At 48.3% G+C, this 23,704-nt stretch overlaps 1 protein-coding gene across 3 annotated transcripts in view; it reads right to left on the reverse strand.

Moving 5' to 3' along the window:
* Positions 1-23,326, reverse strand: part of LOC126535619 (uncharacterized) — a 381,164-nt gene extending 357,838 nt beyond the window's left edge. For all 3 annotated transcript variants that reach the window (XM_055073166.2, XM_055073165.2, XM_055073168.2), the window contains exon 1: positions 22,442-23,326. The gene's annotated coding sequence lies outside the window, so the exon portion shown is untranslated. The remainder of the gene's footprint in view (positions 1-22,441) is intronic.
* Positions 23,327-23,704: the final 378 nt, after the last annotated feature.

The raw sequence follows: 23,704 nt of genomic DNA on the forward strand, positions 1-23,704 counted from the left end.
CCTCATTTAGTATGAGTTGGATTAGCGCTTCTCGTTTACGACGTATGCTGCGACAGTTCCAATGCCAGAGTTTTAAAAGGGGAGGAGTTGTCTTCGATTAAGATGAATTACCTGCCATTTTGCTGGCCAGAAGTTTTGGAAGTGGAGGAGGGTGGGTGATTCGGGGTAGGGGCGTCGCCTTATGGTTGGTTGCCTCCGCCACCATTAGGCTCATTTGTGTGCGGAGCTGGGTACAGAAGGTATCTAATTTGTTCTCTAAATCTTTGAAGTGTTCGTCAACGAGGCAGTCGATGCCAGTTTTGAGTGTTGGAAACCGAGCCTCGAGTGTCTGGAGACGATTTGCTAGGAATTGCTGAAAGTGATCGCGCGTCTGCTGTTAGTTGTCTGCTAGTTTTGCTGTCTATTGTGTCTAAAGTTGGGCTTCAAACTGAGCCTCCATCTCAGCTGTTTTGTCTTATGGTTCATGCTCATCTGTTTTGTGTGACAACGGAGAACTTCTTTTCCTTTTTGTAGGTGGGGTGGACGTTGAGATTTATGCGGGACATGAATTCTGAGTGTCTAGCGGTACAGGGTGACCAGGAAGTGGATGTGAGCGCTGGGTGATGGTTTGGGTGATGGGTGAGCGTTTGGGTTGGGTGATGGCCTCTCGCAAGCCTCTTACGTCCTCTAGAAGGCGGGCCAACTCGTCGTCCCGGGGGTCTGAAGTGCGGGTGATTCGTTCTGCCCATGTGAGCTCCTCGGGGGTCTTCAAAGGGGCCGATGAATTCCACTTTGAGAAATCTGCTGGGTGTAGCTGCCGGTGGGTCTTCCGGTTATGCCCTTGTTAACTGAAGGCTTCGTTGTTTGTTGTCGCTGTGCACCTTTGCACCATCCTGTTCCTGTGAGGTGCTCCCCACCGCACAGGGGGCATGCACTGACGTCTTCTGTCTTCGCCATGATCTTCGCCGCCTCTCAGACATCTCGGTATTTTCTCATGTGGGCACACATCATGTCTCTGTCCTGGGGTGTGACAGTTCGTGCAGGTTATGGTCGCGCCCTATAGGCGTACACAGGTGCACTCCCCCATAGTAAATAATTCTACGGCGAATGGGTCTCTCAGCAATAGTTATAAGGATGGGCTTAGACTTGCCCATGCGCTTTGCTAGTAGGATGCCTGCATCTGGATTTCTCGCCTCCAGATGTTGTAGAACATATCCCGTTTCATCCCAAAAAGCATTAAATATCACGCCTCATACTGTGTCCGCTGCAGGGACTATGTACGCTGCCACCCCGTATGCTTTTGTGTTTAGGATAATGCTACTGATTTTAAACAGGTTAAGGGCTACTTCCTGGTTATTGGTGGACACGGTGCACGTGTTGTTTCTTGGGTGCACACGTAGTTGCACTTCTGCTCCTACCGGTATCTTTGCTTTTTCGCAGAGGCAGTGGAGCAGAGATGCGGCTGTATCTTGGGTAAGAAGAGGCCTCCCTGCGAGCGGAAAACTACCTTAAACGCATGCTGTAGCAGAGGAGCCATTGCCTGATTTCTTCACGTGACTTGGTACGTTACACGCATCTACGCCCGATCCGGACGGTGCCTCGGACGCCACGTCGACGCGGCGAGCGTTTTTTTTTTTACTGAAACTGGAACTTTATGTTTCAAGAACATCAGAAAATACAGTTACAAAGAATATTTAGACTGATACCCTAAAATGGCTAGTGGCTAGCTCAGTGCAATATACAACAAATATGCACAGGTCAGCTAGAGAATAAAGAAGCATCCGAAAGAGACAAAAGAACATATACATTCATATATATATATATATATATATATATATATATATATATATATATATATATATATATTGTCACGGTCGGGAATGTGGAAAAAGGAGGACGATGATGGTGGCCTTGGTGACGAGGAAGACGAGTGTAGCATTATCGCTGCTTTACGCTTGCTGGCTCAGCCATTAAAAGCCATTTGTAAACAGACGCACGCTTCCTCCTTCCCGTAACATCTTTGGTGGACGTGCGGGGTAATCACTTGCGCAAGACGGAGCTCCGCAGCGGACGTAACCTGGCCGCCATGTCATCCGAAGGAGAGAGTTCTACCACGGCCCCGTCGTCGCCACCGACGGTCATCCTGGCCCAGCCTCGCGACCCTGGCGTGTTTTCCGGGATCGACAACGTTGACGTCGCTGACTGGTTGCAGAATTATGAACGGGTCAGCGCACACAACAGGTGGGATAACACGCTTATGCTGGCCAGTATAATATTCTACCTCAAGAAAACGGCACGGGTATGGTTCGAAACACACGACGAAGAGATTACGAGTTGGGACCAGTGCAAGCAGAAGCGTACAGATTTGTTCGGCAAGCCCGTCGGCCGCCAACGTGCTTCAAAGAAGGACCTTGGGACCCGTGTACAGACGTTCACAGAGTCTTACGTGGCGTATATCCAGGACGTCCTCGCCCTTTGCCGTAAAGTGGATAACAATATGCCAGAGGCAGACACGTTCAGCCACGTTTTAAAAGGCATCGCGGACGACGCGTTCAACCTGATTGTTTTCAAGAACGTAACAACGGTCAATGAAATTATTAACGAATGTCGCCGCTTTGAAGACGCGTAAAGTCGCCGCATAGTTCAACAGTTTACGCGTCCACCTAATACCGCAGCTTCATCGACGTGCGAAGACGTTTGTCCACCGTGTGAGCCCACCTCCTGCGAGAACGTCGTACGTATCGTTCGGCGAGAACTCGAAGCAGCGTCTCCTGCCACGCCAGTGACGCGGAGCTTTGATGATTCCAGACCGCTTGTGTCTCTCATTCAGTCGGTAATTCGCCAAGAACTGGCCAATGCGGGTCTTAAGTCCATCTGCTCCGCCAGCCGTCCTGACTTTGCTTCGTCTGCTGCCTCTGTCCCTGTTCACTGTAGCCAATACGGTCCATATGCGAGCTATCGCAACCCGGCCGAATGGCGCGCACATGACGATAGACCCATCTGCTTTTACTGTGGACGTGTGGGCCACATCTCTCGCCACTGTCGAAGTTCCTGGCCATCCCACTCTCGACCAAGCTTTCCCGCCTACCGCCGCGCCCCACAGAATCCTCGCCCGCCATCACTGTCCACCGAGGTTGAAGACGCTCCTGACAACGCCCTCACCACATAGTCGCCGCTCCCGTTCGCCCCAGCTGCGTCGCTCTCCATCCCCAGCTTACCGTCGCCGCTCTCCGACGGGAAACTAACTGGGGCAGCTCCTGGAGGTGACGCTGCTCTAGAACCCCGGCCTGAAGTTCCTCTCCTGACCCTGCCTACTAATCGGAACCTTCTGGACGTTGACGTGGATGGTTTGTCCGTTACCGCACTCATCGACACTGGAGCCCAAATTTCCATCATGTGTGCGGAGCTCGAACGCGCTTGAAGAAAGTACTGACTCCTGCTCCGAATCCACTGCTCCAGGTCGCCTACGGTGGGGCTCCGGCTGTGCTTGTAATGTGTACTGCTCGTGTCAGTGTCGCCGGTCGCCACACGTCCGTTTTGTTTAGTGTGCTCGAACGTTGCCCTCACAATGTTATCCTTGGACTCGACTTTTTGGCCGCCCATTCTGTTGTGATTGACTGTTCCGCCGGCGTTGTACAACTTGACCTACCCCTACCTGTTTCCATTGACTTTCCTGCTCAAGCTCCAACTCAGCTTTGTTCCGCAGATTTTATACGCCTGTCATCTCTTGCAGCAACCTGTATCCCTGTCTTAGCCTGCCCACCGGTACCTGACGGAGACTATGTCCTTACTCCCGCGATTTCAGTCCTGCTTTCTCACAATGTCTCCTTCCCGCACACTATCGTTTCTGTTGCGGACAATCAGGCATGTCTTCCCATCCTAAATTTCGGACAGTGCCCACAAGTACTTCCTCGAGGCATGTGTCTAGCCACGTGGTCACCGACGCACGAGTGCCACATTTCCGCTCTATCTGTTGCGCCGTCTTCGACCAATGCTGATTCTGCGCCTTCTGCATCAGCTCCGACCGACGACTTTACAAAGATGATTGCACCGGACCTCTCAACCAAACAGCCCGCAGAGCTCCGTGGCCTCCTCGAGTCCTACTCCGACATTTTCGACCTGAACGATCGCCCGTTGTGTCAAATTACGGTCGTGAAGCATCGTATAAATACCGGCGATGCAGCACCTGTTCGCCGACGCCCATACCGGGTGTCGCCTTCTGAGCGACAAGTTATCCAGAGCAAGGTTGACAAGATGCTTGCCAAAGGGATTATTGAACACTCTTCCAGCCCGTGGGCGTTCCCTGTTGTTCTCGTCAAAAATAAGGATAACAGCTGGCGATTCTGCGTTGACTATCGTCATCTAAACACGATTACCAAGAAAGATGTGTATCTACTTCCCCGCATTGACGATGCTCTGGATTGTCTCCACGGTGCCACATATTTTTCATCTATAGACCTTCGCTCTGGACATTGACAAATTGCTGTGGATGAAATGAACCGTGGAAAGACCGCATTCGTCACACCAGACGACCTATATCAGTTCCGGGTAATGCCTTTTTCTCTTGTGGAATGGCCCGGCTACCTCTGAACGGATGGTGGACATGCTCTTATGTGGTTTGAAATGGTCCATCTGTTTGTGCTACTTGGATGACGTCATTGTATTCTCTTCAACTGTTGCGACGCATCATGAAAGACTTTCATCTGTTGTGTCTGTTTTTCGCACCGCTGGCTTACAGCTCAACTCGTCCAAGTGCCACTGCGGTCACCGCCAAATAACCATGCTCGGACACCTCGTCGATTCATCAGGCATTCGCCCCGACCCCGCTAAAGTTCATGCTGTGCAGAATTTCCCCGTACCAACTTGTGCCAAAGATGTTCGCAACTTTATTGGCCTTTGCTCGTACTTCCGCAGGTTTGTGGAAAATTTCCCCCATGTTGCCCGTCCCCTGACTGACCTCCTGAAGAAAGGCGTTCCTTTTTGTTGGGGCTCTGAACAGGCGTCTACTTTCTCGCAGCTCATCATGCTGCTCACCACACCTCCTGTTCTCGCCCATTTTGACGCCTCCGCTTCGACAGAAATCCGCACTGACGCCAGTGGCTACAGCATCGGCGCAGTTTTAGCTCAACGCCAACGTGGGCACGACCACGTCATCGCCTACGCCAACCGCCTCCTCTCTCCCGCAGAGCGCAATTACTCGATTACTGAGCGCGAGTGTCTCGCCCTCATTTGGGCGGTGGGCAAGTTCCGACCCTACATATATGGTCGACCATTTACAGTTACAACCGACCACCAGGCCTTTTGTTGGCTTTGCTCCCTCAAGGGTCCCACCTGACGCCTCGGTCGCTGGGCCCTACGGCTACAGGAATACATATACACTGTGGTCTACAAGTCGGGTCGTCTACATCAGGACGCCGACTGCCTGTGTCGTCATCCCGTCGATGTACCAGACGGCTTATTGGATGTAGCACCGATCTAGTTCTTTCGCTCTCTGCCTTGCAAGACATTGGCGCTGAACAACGACGCGATGAGTTGTTACGCCCCATTATCGAACGCCTGCTTTGTGATCCGTCTGACCATTCCCTTCACATGTTCGTGCTACTAAGTGGCATCCTGTATCGCCGCAACACGCGCCACGACGGGCCCGAGCTCCTAACCGTCATTCTGTCTCATCTGCGACAGATTGTACTGCAGCAACTGCACGACGTTCCCACCGCTGGACACCTTGGCGTCACGCGGACCTATGACCGAATTCGGCGACGTTTTTTCTGGCCCCGTCTCAACCGCTCCGTCCGGCGCTATGTTGCCGCGTGTGAGTCGTGTCAACGCCGGAAAACACCAGCTGTGCCTTCCGCCGGACTGCTGCAGCCTTTGGATATACCGGCCGACCCTTTCTTTTGCGTTGGCGTTAGTCTTCTCGGACCATTCCCTATATCTAATGACGGAAATAGGTGGATTGCCGTCGCTACGGACTATACAACTCGCTATGCCATTACTAGAGCCCTACCAACCAGCTGTGACGCAGACGTCGCTGATTTCTTGCTTCACGACGTTATCTTGTACCACGGTGCACCTCGTCAACTTCTCACCGATCGCGGCAGACACTTTCTTGCCAAAGTCATAGACGACCTACTTCAATCATGGGCTACTAAACCCATACTTACTACCGCTTACCATCCTGAAACTAACAGTCTTACCGAACGCCTGAATCGCACATTAACTGAAATGTTAGCAGTGTATGTTTCCTCCGATCATCGCGACTGGGACATTGCACTACCATTTGTCACGTTCGCCTACAATTCCTCGCGCCACGACACAGCTGGATATTCACCCTTCTATTTCCTCTTCGGCCGTGAGCCGACTTTGCCTTTCGATACTCTCCTTTCGACCACACTCGACTTGCCGACAGAGTACACTCGGGATGTTATAGTCACAGCGACCCAAGCACGCCAAATTGCCCACATTTGTCTTTCTGCTTCACAGACACGCCAGTAGTGCCGTTACGACCAGCGCCATCACGACTTGCACTGCGAACCAGGTTCTCTTGTACCAGTTTGGTATCCAACTCAGCATGTTGGTCTTTCGGAGAAATTCCTCTCGCGGTACTATGGCCTTTACCGCATCCTTCGCCATGTGACCCCTGTGACATATGAAGTGTCTCCGCTGGATGCCACGGTGCCTTCACCTCTCTCTGACATCATCGACGTCAGCCGCCTCAAATCCTACCTTTCTGAGACCGACTAGCCACACCAATAAGGTGCTTCTTCCGACGGGGGTGATGTCACAGTCTGTAATGTGGGAAAAGGAGGGCGATGATGGTGGTCTTGGAGACGACGAAGAAGAATGTAGCATAACCGCTGCTCTACGCTTGCTGGCTCAGGTATTAAAAGCCATCTGTAAATAGACGCAAGCTTCTTCCTTCCCATAACAATATATATATATATATATATATATATATATATATATATATATATATATAAATATATATATATACGCGCCTATAAGTACACTTATCATACGTAAAAACAAATAGGTAGCATAAATCTCAGCTATGTCTGTCCGAAGATACGCAAGTTCACATGCCTTGTACAGTCAGAAAAAAGTGCGTTCCTCATAGGCGTTCTATCTTCCGCGTACGTCGTTCATTTCCTCCCTTGGGTATTTCGATTGGGCCTTGCCTTGATAGGTTCCGATGAAAGTGGTACAGTCTACTGGGTTGTAGTCCTCTTCGTGGAGGGTAGTTCCTTCGACTTCTACTTCCATCATTCTGGGCTCCCGGTGTTTTGTCGTGATACAGGTTTCGCACCTCGCTTGGCGCGGCCTGTACGGCGTGTCGGCCTTCTCTGGCTCGTAAGTCGCGTTTGCTCGGCAATAGGCTGACCAAACCTGCAGAGTAGCCTCCACGCACCTGCCGGTAGCTGTACGGCAAGAGTGATGACACTAGTTGATGATTTACTAAAGCGGCAGCGTTGGTTTTACGGAGTCGTGGCACGCGTGCGCTCCCGGGGGCCCTTGACGCCCAGCGGACGGCCTACAGGCTCAGGCGGTAGAGGGTGACGCGTCGCCGACACTCCTTGAGCCTCCCGTCCTTGCAACGGTGGAATCCATAGCAGAAGCCGCCGCAGTTCCTGCAGCTGCAAACACGCCAAACGTGCCTTACGACCTACCTCAACCGCAGCCTTCTGTCGAGCCTGCGCCCACTCCACCTTATCAAACAATTACCGATGAGCCACCGCCACTGACCGACTCCCTCCACGCACTTGGTTTATTACCTGTAGCTGACCGCAGAGTGCTTATGCAAGATTTTCACTCGCTTTGCGACCCACCTGCTCTTCCTCGAGACCGCGTTCCCTCAACGTACGTCGACTGCTGATGACGTCGTCGCAGACCTCGCTGTTCGAATATCTGTCATTGAGATACAGTCGAGTCCTCAGCCTTCTGTGTCGCCCTCAGCCGTCCAAGAAGTTTCCACTTCATCTCAGTCTCACTTCCTTGGAGCGCAACTTAATCCACCTACATTTGATGGCACCTCGTCATGGGGAGTATTTCGTGTGCAATTCGAGTCCGTTACTGCTCTTAATGCCTGGACAGTTGGAGACGAGGCTCGCGTACTTGTGGCACAACTCTGCGGCGCCGCGACTGAATACCTCGAATGCATCCGGCGAGTCACCCGTTCCAACTATGAAGCTTTGGTCTCGACGCTCGGAACTAGATATGGCGACCACCACCTTCATCCGCTCTACCTCTCACAGCTGAAACACGCCCGACAACTTCAACCTGACCTTCAAGGGCTCGTGGCTTACGTCGACAGAACTTTGCGAAAGGTACTGTCAGGCTGCCCTACCACCCTCATGGTCCTTATTGCCGCTAACGACTTTGCTGACGCCATCGGTGACAACCACGTCCAGCGGTTTGCTCTACTTGCTCGCCCGACAGATGTGTCATCAGCTCTTGCCATTGCCCTTACGGTGGAGACAGTAGAGCACTCGCAATCATCTGACCGGGTATGCAGACAAGCCTTCATGGAACCGGCGTCAATGGCCCGACATAATGCTCCTCCTGGACGGCTCCGCCAGGTTTCGCCAGTTTTCAGGCGCTACCAATGCGACGGCGCCCAACATTTCGCTCGGGACTCCCCACGAACGTTCGAGCCTCCGACAAACTTGGCTACGGCTCCAGAATTTCCCTCGGGAAACTACAGTGCGGGCCGTCGAGGGCAGGACCCCAGGTAACGTCTGAAGCTCTTTTCCTTTCACTAGGCCCCTTCGCAGAGATGCCAACTGTGCCGGTGAAGCATGGGGAGGCGCCTCAGCAGGTAGAAGCACTTGTGGACGCAGGAGCGCCTTTCAGCTTCCTCGCGTTGAGTATGTTGCCTGGCAGAGTTTCGTTCAAGCCTGTTCCAATCGACCGACCCCACCTCGTCCTGTGTGATGGGACGGCTCTATACAAAGCCTCGGCAAAATCTGGCTAAATATAGGTGCGTTCGGGAAAACAGCTAAGGAGCGGTTCCTTGTCTTCCGAAATCTGTGTGTGCCAGTGATTTTAGCATGTGATTGGTGCACCGCGTTTGGGGTCCGTATGGACTTTAGCTAAGCTGATTGCGCCATTGAGCTCTCCTCTTCCACTTCGACACCGTCTCCTGCCATCGCCAACGCTTCCAATAAAGCTCACGTTTGGTTGTCGTACACGCAAGTGCGTGAGTTTATCTCCAGGGCTTTCAGCTTGGTGCGGGCTATGGTGCCTAACAAGTACCACAGGTTCAAAGCCTTATCGATGAAATTTTCTTCGTAATTTGGCATGCTAACAACGAGGGTATGTGCGTCAAGCTTGCCAGCCAGCCTTGTGCGCTAAACGAAACACGCCGGCCCGACCTGAAGTTGGAGAATTCTCCTCATTTTTGCAACCTTTGACTACGGCATCCACAAATACGATATCTTTTGCATCTGCTACTCGCGTGTGCGTGCACTGCGGCATAGCATCAATATCCATCGCAGACATTCTTGTTGAAAGCGTGATTTGTTCCAAACTAGGACGAGAATTTGCAATGCCACATGCCTTGCTTCGCTCTTCAGGCAGCACCTTTGCAGCACTTGTATTTAGAGAAGCCGTCTTTCGTAGCACTAGTGCAGCCTGCAGCCCTTTCGGCGCAAAGTGCTAGACTGGAACGAATTGAACTTCGGTGCCGACTTAACTCTGTCACAGAAGTCCGAGATTCAAGCGCTGCTTTGAAAATACCGTGACTGTGTGGCCACGGCGCCGAATGAACTTGGTTACATTTGTGTTCGGAGGCACAGGATCGATAGCGGCTCTCAAGTACGGCACCACCCGAGTCGAACATCTGCCTCCGAACGCGCAGGCATCGCCAGTCAAGACATGCTTAAGCGGGGCGTTATATCCCGCTCGTTGAGCCCGCGGTCCTCGCGAAGAAGAAGGGCGGCACGAGCCGCGTCTGCGTTGACGATCGACGCCTGTGTGGCAAAACCTGACGCATATCCGCTGCTTCGTCTTGATGGCGCCCTTGACCGCCCGCATGTGGGGGCCGTTTTTTCGCGATGCTGGATCTTCGTTCTGGTTATGGCAAGTACAACTAGAGCCAAATGACGCAGAAAAAACTGCATATAACGGACCATACCAGTTTAACCGTTTGCCACTTGGTCTCTCCGACGCTCCTGCTACAGTTCAGTGACTAATGGACCCCGTAATTGCACATCTGAAATGGACAATGGTTTTGGCCTACTTGTGCGGCATTACTGCCTATGCCCCTACTTTTCCTGAACACGTCAGACTCTTGGAGATAGTCTTGACGGCTCCCCAAGACGCCCACTTCCGCAATGATCCTTCCATGTGTTTCTTCGGTTTCTCCAAAGTCATCTACTCGGGTCACGGGGTCAGTGCTAGATGCGTCAACTCCAATCCTATAACGCTTCAAGCCATTATTTATACTCCAACTCCCATCACGGCAAATCAGCTTAAAAGCTTTCTGGGATTTCAATTCAAATCAATTTCAGTTTTATTTACAAGTAAATTAATAAAAATCATTTTGTATGCCGATCCAAAGTATGTATGTAAGTAATCATGTATCCAAAGTAAAAACTGCAGGTGCGACCCGTTACCATGAATTTTAAATCGAGAAATAAAGCGAAACTAACAATGCATAGGCGAACAATTAATAAGCAGATGAAAGACGAAATAAGCACACTGCTGTGATGCATAATCATATAATAAACGAAGATACAAAAGTAAAAGGAGTACAAGAAATACAAAAGAAAACCGACAGAAAACAAAAAAGAAACTAATACATTGGTATAAGATGTCTTCAAAATAAATTTAACTAAGTAGGCGAAGGGGGGCAATCGAAGACTATGCAAATTTATTAGTACACACATTTATTTATTCAAATAGACTTTAATAGAGATTCAAAGATGCAAAGGCAATTAAATTGTGTTAAGCCGGTAGGCAGGGAATTCCATAGTGATAGAGCAGAAGAAAGAATAGTTTGTTTTCCATAAGAAATATGTACCTTAGGCAAAAGAAGATTACCCTTAACAGAGAAACGGGTGCAGTTAGCGTTGACCAATATGTATGATGGAATTATACCAAGGTAGAGAAAGCGATGAAAGACTTTGAAAATAATTGACCAAGATTATAGCAACAAGATTGGGTAAAGGCAGTACACCATTGTTAATAAAGAATGGGAGTGAGTGCGATTGTCGATGGGCAAAATAAATAATGCGAATTGCTTGTTTTTGAAGGGTTAGGAGAGGTGATAGATGGATATTATAAGTGGTGCCCCAAGATTAAATACAATAATTGATATGACTGTGAATAAATGCGTAATATAAAGTGACAAGTATTGTGATACCAAAAAAAGCTCGAGCGCGAATGAGTTCCCGAAGTCCTGGTGCGATTTTCCTAATAACCGACAAAATATAGTCGCGGAATTTGAGCTTCGTGTCAATAACAACACCTGAAAAGTTAATGCTACTGTTTTATTTTTATTTATTTTATTTTTATTTGTACATACTGCAGCCCGATCGGGCTATTGCAGGAGTGGGTGTGAAAGGCAGAGAAATAAGAATAGTAAGTAATACAGGCCAATACGAAAAATACAAATAAACACAAGTCAAAACTATTCAATGGCCGCCAAGAATAAGTTTAAAGGAAGAGAACGAGTAGCACCAGGCAAAGAATTCCAGTGCTCGATTACACGGGGAAATAAACTGTATTTAAATGTGTCCGTACGGGCGAAATAAGGTGCGATGTTTAGGTGATGGTGACTTCTAGTATTAGATGGTTTCGCAGGAGTTAGGTAGTTCTCCGAAGATATCCGGCAAGAAGAGTTAATAACGCAATGCAAGAACTTCAATGATTCCGTGCGTCGGCGATCTGAGAGCGGTTCTAACCCTAGGGATGAAAGCGCTGTATACGGCGAAAAATCCCTATCGTACCTATGGCATATGAAGCGGATCGCTTTCTTTTGGATGGCCTCAATTTGATTAATGTGGCACTGTTTGTGTGGATTCCAGACGGGAGAAGCATAATCGAGTATAGGCCGGATTAGCGATTTATACATGAGTAGTTTAGTATCTCTTGAGGCTGTGGTCAATGTGCGGCGCAGATAGCCTAACTTTTTCAGTGTTTTTGAGGTTATTAAATCAATGTGCTTCGACCAACACATACTAGGTGTGAAAACAAGACCAAGGTATTTATATTCATTAATGCTCTGAATTGGAGTATTATTAACTTTGTAAGTAAAAGCGGAAGGGGTCGTTTTATTAGTGAAAGTCATAACAACGGTTTTACGGACGTTAATTGTCATTTGCCAGGTATCGCACCAAGAGCTAAAATTAGAAAATGATTCTTGAAGCTGTAAATGGTCATCAAAGGAGGAAATTTTATGATACAATACACAGTCATCAGCATACAAACGTATATTTGAGGTTATGTGATGAGGCAAATCGTTTATAAAGATCAAGAAAAGCAACGGACCCAGCACGGAACCTTGTGGTACTCCTGAAGGCACCTCTGTCAACCTGGAATTAGCTCCGTTAAAGGACACAAATTGAGATCGATCGGAAAGAAAACTAGAAATCCAGCTGAGAATGTGGCGATTATTAAGGATGGCGTCAAGTTTATACATTAATTTCGAATGAATCACTGTATCAAATGCCTTTGAAAAGTCAATGAAGATTGCGTCAATTTGGTTGCCCGTGTCGAGGTTAATACAAATGTCATGTGTAAATTCACTTAACTGTGTTAGTGTGCTGAACCCACGTCTGAAGCCGTGCTGGAAATTAGTAATTTATGTGACTCGAGGTATTCCATAATGTGTTTGTAAATAATATGCTCTAACATTTTACACGAATGAGAGGTTATAGAAATTGGTCGATAATTAGATAAGACGTGTTTGTCACCGGCCTTGAATAAAGGAAGAACTTGAGCCATTTTCCAGGATGAGGGTACTGTAGAGGATGCCAGCGACTTACGAAATATGACAGTGAGGTAGCGACAGGTCCATAATGAGTACCGTACCAAAAACAAGTTCGGAATGCCATCTGGCCCAGCAGACTTCTTGGTATCGAGTTTCAATATTAAGTTCAACACACCTTCTTCGGTAATGTTAATGTCATTGATGGGTACGTCACTACGAGCAATGATGTCTGGAAGGATGACGTTGTTGTCGCGAGTGAAAACGGACTTGAAATAGTCATTAAATGCGTTTGTGATATGAACTGGATCATTGGTAGAATCATTGTTAATCACCATAAAAGTAGCCGTCGAATCACGTGGCAAAACAGACGACCAAAATTTACGCGGGTTGGTTTTTAGTAGGCCCTGCAGCTGCACACCGAAGAAGAAATCTTTAGCGCAGTTAATTTTCAGCCTAAGCTCCTCTTTTGCTTTAATGAAACTCGTCATGGCTGCCTGATTGGTAAAGCGCCTCTTACACCTTAGTCTATTTACACGACGTGTCAGATGTAATATATCTCGCGTCATCCAGGGAATTTTCACATTTTTCTTCTTTGTTTTGAAAGGAATAAAACGCTGAATACTTTTTTTAACCAAGCATTCGAAATAAGTGACCAATGCGTTAACATCACAAGTAGTACTCAGTGCAGCAAATTCTTCAAAACTATCAGACTATTATTGAAACATCATCAGCGCGATTAAAATCAGGAAATGTAGAGAAAACAAAATTTTGCTTAGTGACCGAGAAGTTTGGAGAGACAAGAACGGCCTGGTGATCAGAAATTCCCTTGATGACATCACTTCTGTAACCCTTTGCAACAATGTTAGAACTAACGAAAACCAAGTCGAGCAGAGCACCGCATCGTGTAGGTTTATCGGTAATCTGGACAAGGTCGAATAAAAGAGAAAAAGCAACTAGTTCTCTATTTATGGCAGTCTCATTCACAAGTGTTGAAGTAGGCCAATGAATGCCGGGGGCATTAAAATCACCCATGCAAATGAGGTTACCCGTAGATAGCTGCTGCTCGTTAATATAGCGACTAAGAGTTAGAATGTGGTCGACAGAGGAACTTGGTGGACGGTAAACGACACCTATCACGACATGTGCTTTGTCTAGATAAAGTTTACACCAGACGGATTCTATGTCACCTGGTGGTGACAATCGTGAAAACTTAAGATCCGACCGAAAAAGCAGCGCAACGCCGCCACCTTTAGAATGTCGCCGATCTGCGCGAACCGCAACGTAGCCAGGAGGAGTGAACTCGGAGTCTAGTATGTCATCATGCAGCCAAGTTTCTGTGATACCAACCACATGAGGGGAGTGTGCAGAAGTTAAAGACAAAAAGTCTCCGAACTTGTTAGTTATGCTCCTAGCATTGAGGTTTAAAATTGAAAGGTTACAATTGGAATTACGAGGCAGTTTTAATTTCTTAAGCTTTAATGTATAGAGAACGAGAAATGAAATTTTTTTTTCTGAGGAGACGTGATAATTATAAAGTACGTGTTTACGTAAATTTTAGCTTATTTATAGTGGACTAATTCTTAAGAGAGCTTAAATCTGTTTGAATGTTAAACATTAGATGGTCAAGGTCGGTATGGGACAAAATAATTGTGATATCATCCGCATATAATATGCATTGCGAAGAAGCTAAACACGTGAGGAGGTCATAAATGAAGGTGAAGTAGAGAATGGGGCTCAAGATAGAGCCTTGAAGAACACGACGTTTCATAATAATAGGATTCGAGCAAACACCATTGTTAGAGATGCGCTGTTTCCTATTCTTAAGAAAACTCCGTAAGAAGTTTGTGGGTGGTCCAGTTATGCCGTAACGCTCCAGTTTTATAAGAAGTATGTTGCCGTCAATACAGTCAAAAGTTCTTGCAAAGTCAACAAAAAGAGTTCCAGCATAAGATACATTATCAATACATCTTTTAATTATGACAGTGAGTGAAGTTTGCAATAGCGATATTCGTGCAAAGCCACTCACGATAACCAAACTGACAATTGAGGAGAAAACGAAACATTGTGAGATATTTGCTAAGGCGTATTTCAATTAGTTTTTTCTAAAACCTTGTCTAGGAAAGGAAGCACGGAAATTGGCCTGTAATTTTCGACAGACTTACAGTCACCTTTTTTAAAGAAAGGCAACACCTTTGCCTCTTTGAAGTGTTGCGGAAACACTCCAGTCTTAAATAACAAGTTAAAGATGTGTGAAAGCACAGGAGCGATTGAAGGATCGGTTAATTTTATGATCGCACCATTAATGTTATCTAAACCTGAACCTGGGGCACGAAAACTGGTAATAAGCGATTGCGCTTTATCAGGGAAAGTATGATGTCAAAGAAAGAATGATGATAAGGGGCAATAGTACAGGAGTAAGGACAGGCAAAAGTATCGAAGCAGGCAGACGAGAAGTGTTTAGAAAAATCATTTGCAATAACTGAAGCATCAGTAAAACATAAGCTATCCTGAACAACCTAAGTCACTTGCTTACGTGGTTTTGCTTTGATGGAAAATTTATTAAGCAGTCTCCATTTTCTTTTGAAGTTATTTCCACCATCCGCAAGCTGCTGTCTAATAGTACCACTTCGCTTCCTAAATAATAAAGCTGAATACTTTTTATAGGTGATCTCACGTTGCAGTTGAATGGCTGTCGTTTTTTTTTATAAATTATCCTCCTTCAGTGAAGAAGAAAGAAGACATTTAGTAATCCAAGGGGCGCGTGGAGACCGAAGTTGTCTATTGGAAAGTATAGTTCTTGTACAGCTCTGTATCGCATCAGTAATGACAGAATAAAATTCAGACAACGCAGCCTCAGTATCTGTGCAGTTAAGGAAATATGTCAAGTTAGTGTTCGAAATTATACGAACAAATTAATCACTATCCAAGTATGTACGAAGGTGAGGCAGATGAACGGGAGCTGCAGATTCAGTCAGATAAAGACACTGCTAGGTGATCGCTGATGTCGCAATCGGGTGCACCAGAATAGACATATTGATTGAAATTTGAGGGTGGGTGATCAAGTAACAAAATCGAAATCGAATCGTTAACGCAGCGAGCAGGCTCATTTATTAAAGACTGCAAACGAAAGCTACAAAAACAGCTGATATAATCAATACATACGTGGTTTGAAGTGTAAAGTAGGTTAATATAAATACCGGCCATCATAAATATGTTCTTGTTCTCGAAGGTTAATTTATCAAGCACCCCATCATAAGCGTTACAAAAAATCAGCGGCGTCAGAAGACGGGGAACAGTAAATGGAGGGAAATATGGATTTCGTGTTATTAGTACAACTGACCGGCTCAAGTTTAATCCAAACGGATTCGCATATCGCAACATTGATTACAATGTTGTGCCTGGTGTATGAGAGTTTTGATACGAAGTTTGCAGAGCCTCCATGAGCGTTGCTGGTGCGGTAAGCGAGTTCACAATGGTAATCATGGAAATTGTATAAATTCCGATCGTCAGTGGAAATTCACGTCTCAGAAAAACATAAAATGGATAGATGATGCTTAATGAAGAAGTGCGTCAATTTCATCACAATTATTTTTAAGGCTGCGTGCATCAAAGAGAACGGCGGAAAAATTGTCATGATTAGGTAAGCCATTAGCAAGTTCACTCGGTGAAATAACGTCCATGGTCGATATGGTAATTTATATATCAACCTTACAATAGCCTTCGCACGTCAAATATCTTCAGATCAGCTCCGGAATTAATCCGAAAGACGTGGCTTGTCATTCCTTTCCTAGCCTTTCTGTTTCACAGCTTCCTATTTCCGCCACTTTATAACTGAAGGCTATAAAGGCTGAAGGGCCTATGTTTGTAATTACCCCCCTACGATAATGCCCAACTCGGGCGCTGTAGGTATTTGTAATAAATAAAAATAACTAAAACTGAATTTGCTTCTCGCGCAACACCTCTCAACCGGCTACTAAAAAAAGACGTCCGCTGGAAATGGGGTCCTGACCAAGACTTTGCCTTCCGTGACGTCAGGACTTCCCTAGAGACACGACCGACGCTCGCACACTACGACAAGAATGACGACTGATTCCCACCGGCGCAAGTGGCCTCGGTGCCGTCGTTCTACGATTCAGCTCGGACGGACAGGAGAGGGTGGTCGCTTATGCTAGCCGCCGACTCAGCGAATCGGAGAGTAGGTACCATGCCTTCCGAACTTGACTGCTTGGCGGGAGTCTGGGCGGCCGGAAAGTTTCGCCCGTACCTTTATGGTAAAAGGTTCACTGTGGTTACCGACAATATCGCCCTTCGCTGGCTTCAAACAAAAAAGATCACAACGCTAAGTTCGCCAGGTGGGCTCGCAAGTGGCAAGATTACAACTTTGTAATACTCCATCGCAGCGCCACTCAACACCGAGAAGCCGACTATCTCTCTCGTAACTCGGCGGCTCTAAGCGACACCTCACCAGCCCTGGCAGTCCTTGATTTACGTGCAACACAGCTACAAGACGTAGAAATTGTTGGCAAGCACGCACCTGCCGGAGACGCAGTGGCCAGAGGTGCACACTGATGTCTCCCTCTACGTTTCGTCGTGCACGGTCTGCCGCGCACGAAAGACCTTAACAAATCCGTCACCGACTCCACGCAACCTATCTCTCCTCCTGAAACTCATTTTGAAGTCGTGGGACTCGATCGCTTGGGACCGTTTCCACGTACGCCGCGCGGCAACAGGTTCCGAATCGTGGCCGCAGACTACCTGACAAAGTGGACCGAAGTCAAAGCCGTCCTAGACTTTTCGGCACATCGCGCCCTCACTTTCCTTAACGAGTGCGTCGTTTATTGCCACGGCACGCTTGCACATCACCGATCGCGGCACGGATTCATGTTGCGCGCATTTAAAAACCCATTAGGTGAACAAGGAATTCGTCATGCCGCAGCGACCCCTCAGCATCCACAAACGAACGAACTGGTGTAGCGTACAAGCCGCACCATTAAGGGCATCTTGTCGTCATGCGTGAGTCCAACTCGTAACGAGTCGGACGAATCCTTCGCCACCGCAGTGTTCGCACTGAATACGTCCTAGCAAGAGATCACACTGGAATCGCTATTCAAGCTCCTCTATGGAAGGAGGCCGACGCTTCGGAAAGAAAGTTGCTCTGGTTGGGACGCAACGCTGCTACACCGTCGAGCTGGCGCCAGCGCCTCCAAACTCCCTCGAAAGACTCGCTTCAAAGCTCGGTCTTGACACAGTGCACCAACAGGCAAAACTGCGTTCATCTTCCCAGCAAAGCAGCTCATTTCAACCAGGAGACCTAGCACTGATTCGACGCGTCCAGCGTGTACCGCGACGTTGCCACACGTTGTTGCCCCGGTTTGCCGGTCCATTTCACATAGTATGTGCTCTAGGCCCTGTTACCTTCCGTCTGGCGTCTATACCCGACCTTGGCGCCAAAAGACCGTGTTTTTCCCGCTCACGCGAGCCAACTGAAACTACGTCCCTCGTGGTTTCGACGTTGACTTCTCTTGGCAACGAACCGCACACTTTAGGGGAAAGGTAGGTGGCGAATGTAGCGGGTCAAGTAGCGCCCTTTGAAAAGGGCGGACTGACTGCCACGTGATTCTGGAGAAAGAGGACGAGAAAGGGCACAACGTCAGATGATTGTGTCGTTCGGCTGAGAGCGCCGTGCGGGAACGGGCTGTTCGACGTTACAGTACAATTCAAATATAAGTCCATCAATATCTGCTAAGAAAAAAAAAAACGAATGCTTTCAGCACGACACACTTTAGCACACGCTCGGCTACTATTTCTCCCTCGTCGGTGCCACAAGCTGCATCCTCGTCATCCGAGAGTAATCATCTTCGTCAGATGGGGTCCTCGGCACTCAGAACGACGTCGTGCTGAGTGTCGTCGAGTGCGTTGGATGTGCAGAATTTTTTTTTGTTGAGCCACGCTGGATAATCTTCACTGGCATGTCCTCCCACGCATCCTTAACCCCCGTCGGGACTTTGCTCGTATCCGAACGGTGGTCCCCAAGTGATGTTGTTTTAGTTTTCCTAATGGTATTTTCTTTTACTTTTTCTTTGCGTGTTTATTTACCACATATGTACAGTACTATGTGAAGCCGGCACCCGTACTGCTTGAAGAGCGGCGGGGGCGACCCGCCGTGGTTGCTTAGTGGCTATATATGGTACCAGTTGGGCTGCTAAGCACGAGGTTGCGGAATCGAATCCCGGCCACGACGACCGCATTTCGATGGGGGCGAAATGCGAAAACACCCGTTTATTTGCATTTAGGTGCATGTTAAAGGTGGTCTAGGTGGTCCAATTTTCCAGAGTCCCCCACTGCGGTGTTTCCCACATCAGATCGTATTTTTCGTAGGTAAAACCCCATAATTTAGCGGCGGGGCCCGGCTGCAGATGAACTCCGTAAGCTCAGTACTTTTGCTACCTTTCTTCACGAATATCAGTCGATATAGCTCCTTTTAGGTAGCATTTCCTTACATAAGAAAGTTCGACCTATACTCTAATAAATAAGTAACGAAAAATCAAACCCAAATTGGTTTTGCATTCTCGTGGCAAAACGGGTGTGTCCTTCTGCGACATTTCGTAAAACAACCTATCTATACAGATGGAATACGCACACTAGAAGCTAAGTGAAGCGAAGCTTCCGCGAGGTAGTTATTCAGTGCTTTGCAACTACTAATCTTCTGCACAGTGTTCTGCACCATAAAGATTACGTGCCTGCCAAGCAAGATGGCAGTACGTGGACCCACGCCACGTGACCCACACGACGGTGGATTAAACTTGTGCGAAGGGCCATCCTATGTTATTATTACACAATTCTCAGGATCGGCTCACTTCAGCTCAGCGAGAAACCGACCGAGCAGTCACGCCAAAGCCAGGGAAAAGCGTCGAAGCTTTTCCTGTAGTAAAGCACTCAATGCACGTGAAGGCGTATTGGGGTGAGGACTTAAGGAGTCGCCATCTTTCGAAAGCGCCTCCCTTGCGTAGTGTGGGGGATCACGCGGAACGCTCCTCATAGGTTTGGCTTACAACGCTTAATTAAAATACCACGCGGAAGCCCTCCTGGACATTCCTTTAAGTACTCTCAAAACGAGAGAAGTTTCTTACAGTCGAAATAATAATCTTGGGCAAACTGAAAACACAGAATCGTTTACAAACGGTATATTTTTACCGAATACGTACAGTGAACGCCACTGCGCGCGGTCGCCGCGATGGAGCCTCTCGAACGCGCTTCTTGCGTGAAAGGTAGGCAAACGCTGAGAGCAAACTGTGTGAAATATGTTATAGTAGGCGAATGGAATGGAACCTCAATGCAGCGATCGCACGGGTTCGCCGCGACCGACGCCTCTGAATGTACATCCGCGCACAATGTTTCGATCTCGCTGCGTGCGTTTGCGCACCATGCCATGAGCTTTAAGCGGCAGCATATGAGCATCTGACCGTACACGAGCAGCCATTGTTGCGTGGACGCTATGAGAGCTGTTCCAAAAGAATTTCGTTATAGAGACTTCGATGCCTACTTCGACCGTGATGTGCCGTCGCGACGATGCAAACTTTTTTTCTTCTAGATTCTTGGACGTTTCAATATTACTTCTTAAGTTGCACCGCACTGTATGGTTATCGGTTTTGTCAGCCTGCGATTTGCTGTTGCTTCTTTTTCGTAGTACATTTAATGCATACTTGACCATTGCCATGCCTTTTTTTAAATGTGCTTTTTACCACTCCCTTTCCATTGCAGTGATCTTGCGAGAATCTAGCATCAACAAGGTTATAGACCAAATGAAGCGTCATAAAATTAACTGGGCAGCGGGCGCGGGCGAGCGTCTCAGTGCGCCTTTCCTGCTGTCACCGAACATCACAGTTGCTACGCCGTAGCAGAAATCTTCCTTGCGTCTGTGCTTGCTGCATACCAGAGATGTAGTCGATGGCTGTTTCCCGGTATTAGGCTTCGCGAGCAAAGCATCACGCAGCTTCTTGTCCTGCGGCTACGTGTGAATAAGGCTGACACCAGGCTCCGTTGCGTACGTCCGGCACTGCGGCACCGAGCGTCACCTACCATGCTGCACGCCTCCAAAAGCAGCCACTACTTATTCTAGTGTTTTCAAATGCTGTCAAGCAGATAGCCTTTACCCGCCGCGGTTGCTCAGTGGCTGTGGTGTTGGGCTGCTGAGCACGAAGTCGCGGGATGGAATCCCGGCCACGGCGGCCGCGTTTCGATGGGGGCGAAATGCGAAAACGCCCGTGTACTTAGATTTAGGCGCACGTCAAAGAACCCCAGGTGGTCAAAATTTCCGGAGTCCTCCACTACGGCGTGCCCCATAATCAGAAAGTCGTTTTGGCACGTGAAGCCCCATAATTTAATTTTTTAAGCAGAAGACCAAGGCGGGAAAAGATTACCACTTAATGAGAACCGCAGCGCAGGTGGGACTTAAAACTTTCGTTGTCAGTTCACTTTGGCGCTTCTGAAGCAGCCGACGCGGCCGCTGTGTGCACGTGATTCCTCGGTCCACGTCAGGCCGACGGCGGCGCCAGCTTTTCCAGTGGCGGAGCTCGCCCCTCATATACGTTGGAGTGAGGATATTTGGGTGCCGTTTGTCGTTGAATTGCGCAACTCCGCATAAGACGGAGCCGGCCACCGGCACATCTGTGAGTGGCAGGACAAACGGGGCTAAATATAAACCTATTCGTTCTACGAGTGCTGTCCCGTGCATGCGCGATTCGGCAACACAGCAGCATCAGCAGCAGCAGCCACTCGGTCAGCAAAGCGTGGGAGGGTTCGCTGTGTAAGCTTCGCTTGAACGAAAGGCAAAAAAAAAAAAATTGTTTTCCCAGTCGCCGCCACAGCGATCCAAGAGTCGGCTGCGGGGTTGCCATTACGTTTGCAGGATGCCGACATGTTAAGGAGGGCTCATATAATCAAGATGTTAAGCGTTATTACTTAAATTGCATCCATCAAACGCCGAGAAACACCGTAGCGCCTTCGTGTTGTGCCGACTAAAATGATGTCGCTAGATAACAAGACAGACGATCACAGTGAGATGGAGACGAAGTGATCCACAACGGACGATCACGTAATGTCGTACGAGAGCCAACAGTTCTACTAGGGCATTGTTCTTCTGCAGTACAACAGTTAGAGACGGGCCTTATTCGATCACTGATGATCGCGGCTGATGAAGTCGCCAAGTTCGCGTTTGTCGCGGCACACTGTACTTTTCTACGCCTCTCAAGAATGTCAAGGCGCTTTGCGTAGTACAGAATACGGAGGGCTGTTTTATGCAAGGGTTCAGCGTTGCCACAGCGCGTCACCTACACCGTTCAATCAAACGAACCTCACAAGTAGCCACTCGAGACCCCGTCATGAGACCGGGAGCAACAGCCTCAGTTGCGCAACTAACCTTCCACTAAGGGCACTCGGTGATAACGTTGCGGAAATAACGTTGCGAGGCCTACTGCGCCCGCGTTAATAGTGGTACTGCTTTCAAATTCAGCGTGAACGAGCAAGACTTACCTTCAGCGACGAGACGAGCAATGAGCAGAGCCCAATCGTGGCGGACGGCGTTGTGAAGTGTGCTGCTGTCGGCCTTGACCCAGAGGGGCTGGCGCGACGGGAGCAGAAAGAGCAGAAACGCACCGAATGGCTCGCAAAGTAGAAAACCACAGAGTGCGGACGACGCGTCAACACTCGCTTCCGCGACCGTTGTCGCTCTCGGCGTTCCACTGGCTTCCGTCTTGCACGCGGACGCTCAAGCCTAGTAAGGAAACCTCTCGCCGGTGGGGAAGACCCGGGCGTGCGTCGCGCTTACTCGCGCTCGCTGTGACTCGCGTCACACTTGAAATGAACGACGAGCCGCGTAACGGGCCAGCGTTTTCAACGGACGATACGGAGGCTGCGCTCTTCGCTTGTTCGCGCGTTTTTTTTTTTTTGTTTCTGCCTTGGTTCCTTTCCTAGCTTCCGCAAATCTGTGCCCTCACGCTGGTGGGGGAGTCCAAGGCGGCGTCACCACCCGTGTGTTGTTTTGTGCCTCCTCGGTCTTGCCGAGCGTTTCTTGCTATTGATGAAGTTGATTAATTAATTGAGAATAATTATCTAAATAGGCGGAATGAAAGATGTAATCGGATTATCTCCAAGCGACGGCAAATAACATTAGCTTGGTTCTGTCCAGCTACGTGGCATTCGCATATCTTTAATTTGGCTCAAGTTAGCTGAGGCACCCCGTGTAGTGGCTCCTTATTTACGCACGCGCGAGCTAAACGTTCTGCTTCTTCCCCATAAATCGCGGTAGCGCGGCCTATCCCTGACTGTTCTGACGTATGACATAAAATCGAGCTCACTTTCTTTGATCGAGGCATGCTTGCGGTCCTCGTGAAAGCAGGAGCAACTGTGGGCTGTGGAGATCAGTGCCCGGTTACCGACCACGGCGCCTATGAGCGCGCGCCTCCTGGCACGTCCCAGTCGCGCAGTTGGCAACCAAGTAGCGAGTAATTGAAACTGTAAGCAAACAACCAAAGCTCATTGAAAAGCAACTGAGAGAGACACAGACAACGAATTTGGTGCAAAGAATTTAAACAAAAAACCCATGAAAATTTAGAAGAATGGCAAGAAAGAAATGAGAAAACCAAAGCCTGTACGATAACACAAAGGGCAGTGCATTGTTATTTCAGGCTCTAGCTGGTTGCCTAATGAGAAAAACATACTGCGGGAAATATTCGCAACATGGTAAGGCATATGTGTGTTTCATCAAAAAGCTAGAGAAATATCAGCACACTTAAA

The sequence above is a fragment of the Dermacentor andersoni genome, chromosome 7 (genome assembly GCF_023375885.2).
Source record: "Dermacentor andersoni chromosome 7, qqDerAnde1_hic_scaffold, whole genome shotgun sequence".
Lineage (NCBI taxonomy): Eukaryota > Metazoa > Arthropoda > Arachnida > Ixodida > Ixodidae > Dermacentor > Dermacentor andersoni.